The sequence below is a fragment of the Oncorhynchus kisutch genome, linkage group LG1, assembly GCF_002021735.2.
Source record: "Oncorhynchus kisutch isolate 150728-3 linkage group LG1, Okis_V2, whole genome shotgun sequence".
In the NCBI taxonomy this organism is placed as follows: domain Eukaryota; kingdom Metazoa; phylum Chordata; class Actinopteri; order Salmoniformes; family Salmonidae; genus Oncorhynchus; species Oncorhynchus kisutch.
The window spans coordinates 40,285,343-40,291,640 of record NC_034174.2 but is presented as its reverse complement, the minus strand read 5'-3'; positions in this window follow the sequence as shown (position 1 = coordinate 40,291,640).

Below are 6,298 nucleotides of genomic sequence, written 5' to 3'. Positions count from 1 at the left end.
GGACCTAAAGGGTCAAAGGTCATGGTTGAACAATAGGCTTTCCACTCTGGGTCAGTTGTGGTCAAGGAAACAAAGAGAAAGAAAAGTCAAATTGGACAAACTATCCCTGAGAGAGAGAGAGAGAGAGAAAGAGAGGTCGTAGCTTCTTTAATCGAAGCTGAAGCCATTTTGGTTTGTTGAGGTTAACAAACCAGAGTACGTAGAAATGTCCAAATTACTGAATCACACATATCACTAAAGTAGCTGATTCAACTGTTCCAAGTCTCTAAGGCCACAAAACTAATTCCTCCCCCTCCCCCTCACCCTCCCCCCCCCCCCCCCCCCCCTCCCCCTCCCCCTCTCCCTCTATCTTGCTCTCTCTTTTTATTCAGCCCCATTGATCATGCATGCAGAAATTCAGCAGGCCCATGGCTCCAGTCAGTCAGAATAGGAAGGGCACTAGCTAGGCTCTGTCCTACATACTGTTCTCTCGCCATGGTCCACCAATTCCCCCATCCGCCCCCCTTCACCCACTCCCCCGCCCGCCACTCAGTCCCTCTCGCAACCATTTGACACACATACGCCCCACAGCACATCTCGAGAGGCTGCACACAGACAGCCACCACTCATTATTGTGTGTGTGTGTGTGTGTATTCAGTGCAGTTCGACGCATTGAGGGTATTGTAAACACACACGTTTGTGTGTGGAAAAGGAGAGAGTCTGGACTAGAATGTTCAGTTGTTGGAGCCCCCTCTCTTTCTTGCTGTCCTTTTTTTTCTCTCTCTCTCTCTCTCTCTCTCTCTCTCTCTCTCTCTCTCTCTCTCTCTCTCTCCCTCTCGTTCTCTCTCTCTCTCCCTCTCGTTCTCTCTCTCTCTCTCTCTCTCCCTCTCTCTCTCTCTCTCTCTCTCTCTCTCTCTCTCTCTCTCTCTCTCTCTCTCTCTCTCTCTCTCTCCCTCTCGTTCTCCCTCTCTCTCGCCCATTTGGTGTTTTGATGCATTAGATGTTGCCTATTTCAAAGGCAAAAGGTAGCTTGCCACGACTTGTCTCCATAATACACGTATTTTAGGCTACAGCTCAAGGTCCACCTTTCAAATTCATTTCACAGTGACAAGCTGGTCATACTGTGGCACAACTTATTTCATATTTGTAGTTACCCCGCCTCCCTTGTGTTCTACAATTGATATAGATGCCATCTGTAAACTGCACCTAGTATTACTGCTCAGTAACGAGCAGTAAACAAACTGCAGTTCTGACCAGTAAACTTTTAAAGGTTCAGTTAATACATTAAACATAGCTGGTAGGGTAGTACATGCTTATTGTGCACCTCACTCTACCATAGGAGCAGTTCAACCAATGTGTTTAAAGCCCTCAGGTGACCATCTTGGCCCAGCCAAGAGGGTAGCCTACTTAGGGGAAAAGCTGGTAATCTTCCACTTAGTTGGTTAAGGCAGTCACATGGGCATGGAGTGTGGGGCATGGACAGGACTAGAGGATATAAGGACTAAGCAAGTTCAGCATCCCAAATGGCACGCTATTACCTGCACAGTGCACTGCTTTCTACAAGAGACCTATGGGCCCTGGTAGAAAATTGTACACTATATAGGGAATAGGGTACCTTTTGGGAAGCACCCAGGGAGGGAGAGAGGGAGAGAGGGAGAGAGGGAGAGAGAGAGAAACCTGCTGCTTCTGCAACTGAGTACAGGCATGTACAGTTCAAAATGAGCAGAGGCAGAGTACTGTGTGGCTTACATACCAGGCCTCTGGCACCCCCCAAGCACAGAGGTTCCTAAAGTTAATGACTACTATAGGCTTTAGCTCAGCATGGTAACACAGTCTTGTGGTGTGCAAGAGTCCCGGGTTGAAGGTTTCGAACTCAGCCGGTACCATTGGTGCCATGACCTAGATGGGTCTCTGCAAGGAGGAAGAGTTCTAAGGGGAGTCTACTGAGTTGAGCCAATCCAAGTTGTACTGTGCTGGCCTGGTTAGACATTCATAAGTTGCTGGAACTGTGATGTGAAAAGAAAATATACTGCACCAGTCAAAGGTTTGGACACACCTACTCATTCAAGGGTTTTTCTTTATTTTTACTATTTTCTACATTGTATAATAACAGTGAAGACATCAAAACTATGAAATAACACATGGAATCATGTAGTAACCAAAAAAAGTGTTAAACAAATACAAATATATTTTATATTTGAGATTCTTCAAAGTAGCCACCCCTTGCCTTGATGACAGTTTTGCACCCTTTTGGCATTCTCTCAACCAACTTCATGAGGTAGTCACCTGGAATGCATTTCAATTAACAGGTATGCCTTGTTAAAAGTTAATTTGTGGAATTTATTTTTTTCATAATGCATTTTAGCCAATCAGTTGCGTTGTGACAAGGTAGGGGTGGTATACAGAAGATAGTCCTATTTGGTAAAAGACCAAGTCCATATTATGGCAAGAACAGTTCAAATAAGGAAAGAGAAACGACAATCCATCGCATTATTTTAAGACATGAACAAACCACCAACAACAAACTAACATGGTCGAAGCACACCAAGACAGTCGTGAATAGGGCACGACAAAACCTATTCCCCCTCAGGAGACTGAAAAGATTTGGCATGGGTCCTCAGATCCTCAAAAGGTTCTACAGCTGCACCATCGAGAACCTGACTGGTTGCATCACTGCCTAGTATGGCAACTGCTCGACCTCCAACCGCAAGGCACTACAGAGGATAGGGCGAATGGCCCAGTACATCACTGGGGCCAACCTTCCTGCAATCCAGGACCTCTATACCAGGCGGTGTCAGAGGAAGGCCCTAAAAATGGTCAAAGACTCCAGCCACCCTAGTCATAGACTGTTCTCTCTGCTACCGCACGGCAAGCAGTACCGGAGTGCCAAGTCTAGGTCCAAAAGGCCTCTAAACAGCTTCTACCCCCAAGCCATAAGACTCCTGAAAACCTAATCAAATGGCTACCCAGACTATTTGCATTGTCCCCCTCTTTTACACTGCTGCTACTCTCTGTTGTTTTCATCTATACATAGTCACTTTAATAACTCTACCTACATGTACATATTACCTCAACTAACCGGTGCCCCCACACATTGACTCTGTACCGGTACCCCCCTGTATATAGTCTCACTATTGTTATTTTACTGCTGCTCTTTAATTACTTGTTACTTTTATTTCTTATTCTTATTCATACATAAATATATATATACAGTGGGGCAAAAAAGTATTTAGTCAAACACCAATTGTGCAAGTTCTCCTACTTAAAAAGATGAGAGAGGCCTGTAATTTTCATCATAGGTACACATCAACTATGACAGACAAAATGAAAAAAAAATCCAGAAAATCACGTTGTAGGATTTTTTATGAATTCATGTAAAGGTTTTCACACACTGTTGCTGGTATTTTGGCCCATTCCTCCATGCAGATCTCCTCTAGAGCAGTGATGTTTTGGGGCTGTTGCTGGGCAACATGGACTTTCAACTCCCTCCAAAGATTTTCTATGGGGTTGAGATCTGGAGACTGGCTAGGCCACTCCAGGACCTTGAAATGCTTCTTACGAAGCCACTCCTTCGTTGCCCAGGCGGTGTGTTTGGGATCATTGTCATGCTGAAAGACCCAGCCACGTTTCATCTTCAATGCCCTTGCTGATGGAAGGAGGTTTTCACTCAAAATGTCACGATACATGGCCCCATTCATTCTTTACTTTACACGGATCAGTCATCCTGGTCCTTTTGCAGAAAAACAGCCCCAAAGCATGATGTTTCCACCCCCATGCTTCACAGTAGGTATGGTATTCTTTGGATGCAACTCAGCATTCTTTGTCCTCCAAACACAACGAGTTTTTACCAAAAAGTTATATTTTGGTTTCATCTGACCATATGACATTCTCCCAATCTTCTTCTGGATCATCCAAATGCTCTCTAACAAACTTCAGACGGGCCTGGACATGTACTGGCTTAAGCAGGGGGACACGTCTGGCACTGCAGGATTTGAGTCCCTGGCTGCATAGTGTGTTACTGATGGTAGGCTTTCTTACTTTGGTCCAAGCTCTCTCCAGGTCATTCACTAGGTCCCCCTGTGTAGTTCTGGGATTTTTGCTCACCGTTCTTGTGATCATTTTGACCCCACGGGGTGAGATCTTGCGTGGAGCCCCAGATCGAGGGAGATTATCAGTGGTATGTCTTCCATTGTCTTCCATGTCTTCCATTTCCTAATAATTGCTCCCACAGTTGATTTCTTCAAACCAAGCTGCTTACCTATTGCAGATTCAGTCTTCCCAGCCTGTTGCAGGTCTACAATTTGGTTTCTGTTGTCCTTTGACAGCTCTTTGGTCTTGGCCATAGTGGAGTTTGGAGTGTGACTGTTTGAGGTTGTGGACAGGTGTCTTTTATACTGATAACAAGTTCAAACAGGTGCCATTAATACAGGTAACGAGTGGAGGACAGAGGAGCCTCTTAAAGAAGAAGTTACAGGTCTGTGAGAGCCAGAAATCTTGTTTGTTTGGAGGTGACCAAATACTTATTTTCCACCATAATTTGCTAATAAATTCATTAAAACTCCTACAATGTGATTTTCTTCTCATTTTGTCTGTCATAGTTGAAGTGTACCTATGATGAAAATTACAGGCCTCTCTCATCTTTTTAAGTGGGAGAACTTGCACAATTGGTGGCTGACTAAATACTTTTTTGCCCCACTGTATGTATATATATATATATATATACATATACATATATACATATATATATAATCAAATGCATTGTTGTTTAGGGGCTCGTAAGTAAGCATTTCACTGTCAGGTTGTTGTATTTGGCACATGCGACATAACATTTGATTTTATTTGATTTGAAGGTCAGTCAATATGGAACATTTCAAGAACTTTGAAAGTTTCTTCAAGAGCAGTCCATAAAACCATCAAGCGCTATGATGAAACTTGCTCTCATGAGGACCGCCACAGGAAAGGAAGACCCAGAGTTACCTCTGCTGTAGAGGACAAGTTCATTAGAGTTAACTGCACCTCAGATTGCAACCCAAAAAATGCATCACAGAGTTCAAGTAACAGACACATCTCAACATCAACTGTTCAGAGGAGCCTGCATGAATCAGGCCTTCTTGGTCGAATTACTGTAAAGAAACCACTACTAAAGGACATTAAATAATAAGAAGAGACTTGCTTTTGCCAATTAACACAAGCAATGGTCATTAGACCGGTGGAAATCTGTCATTTGGTCTGATGAGTCCAAATTTGAGATGTTTGGTTCCAACCACTATGTCTTTGTGAGATGCAGAATAGGTGAATGGATGATCTCCATATGTGTGGTTCCCACCGTGAAGCATAGAGGAGGAGGCGTGATGGTGTGGGGGTGCTTGCTGGTGACACTGTCTGTGATTTATTTAGAATTCAAGGCACACTTAACCAGCATAGCTACCACAGCATTCTGCAGGGATACGCCATCCCATCTGGGTTGCGCTTAGTGGAAATATATTTTGTTTTTCAACAGGACAATGACCAAAAATGCACCTTCGGCTGTGTACGGGCTATTTGACCAAGAAGGAGAGTGACGGAGTGCTGCATCAGAAAACCTGGCCTTCACAATCACCCAACCTCAACCCAGTTGAGATGGTTTGGGATGATTTGGACTGCAGAGAGAAGGAAAAGCATCCAACATGTGCTCAGCATATGTGGGAACTCCTTCAAGGCAATTGGAAAAGCATTCCTCATGAAGCTGGTTGAGAGAATGCCAATAGTGTGCGAAGCTTTCATCAAGGCAAAATGGGGGCTACTTTGAAGAATCTAAAATCTCATTTGATTTTTTAACACTTTTTTGGTTACATGATTCCATATGTGTTATTTCATAGTTTTGATGTCTTCACTATTATTCTACAATGTAGTAAATAGTAAAAATAATGAAAAACCTTTGAACGAGTAGGTGTGTCCAAACTTATGACTAGTACTATATGTGCCAGCAGTGTAAACGCAATAGTGTAAAAAGGATGTATCTTTGTCTGTATTCACCCTACTCTCTGAATTGGGTATTGAATGTACTTTATAATTGCTTAATTATAAGGAAAGGCAGGGACCTTGTTTTACTAGGCCTATGATGTCTACAAATAATTTATTCCCATAGAATAGACTTCCACAAAACGTCCGCCATGGACATCATTGTCCTAAAGCGGGGAAACGCTACAAGAGAGCGCCAAGAAGACGGTGTAGTGAGGGGCGGGAGTACCGGAAAAGCGAGGGAGAGGCGGGGCCTGCTTTTCTGTGTTTGTGTGTGTGTGTGCGTGTTTGTGCTCTCTCGCCCCTCCTCCTCTAGACA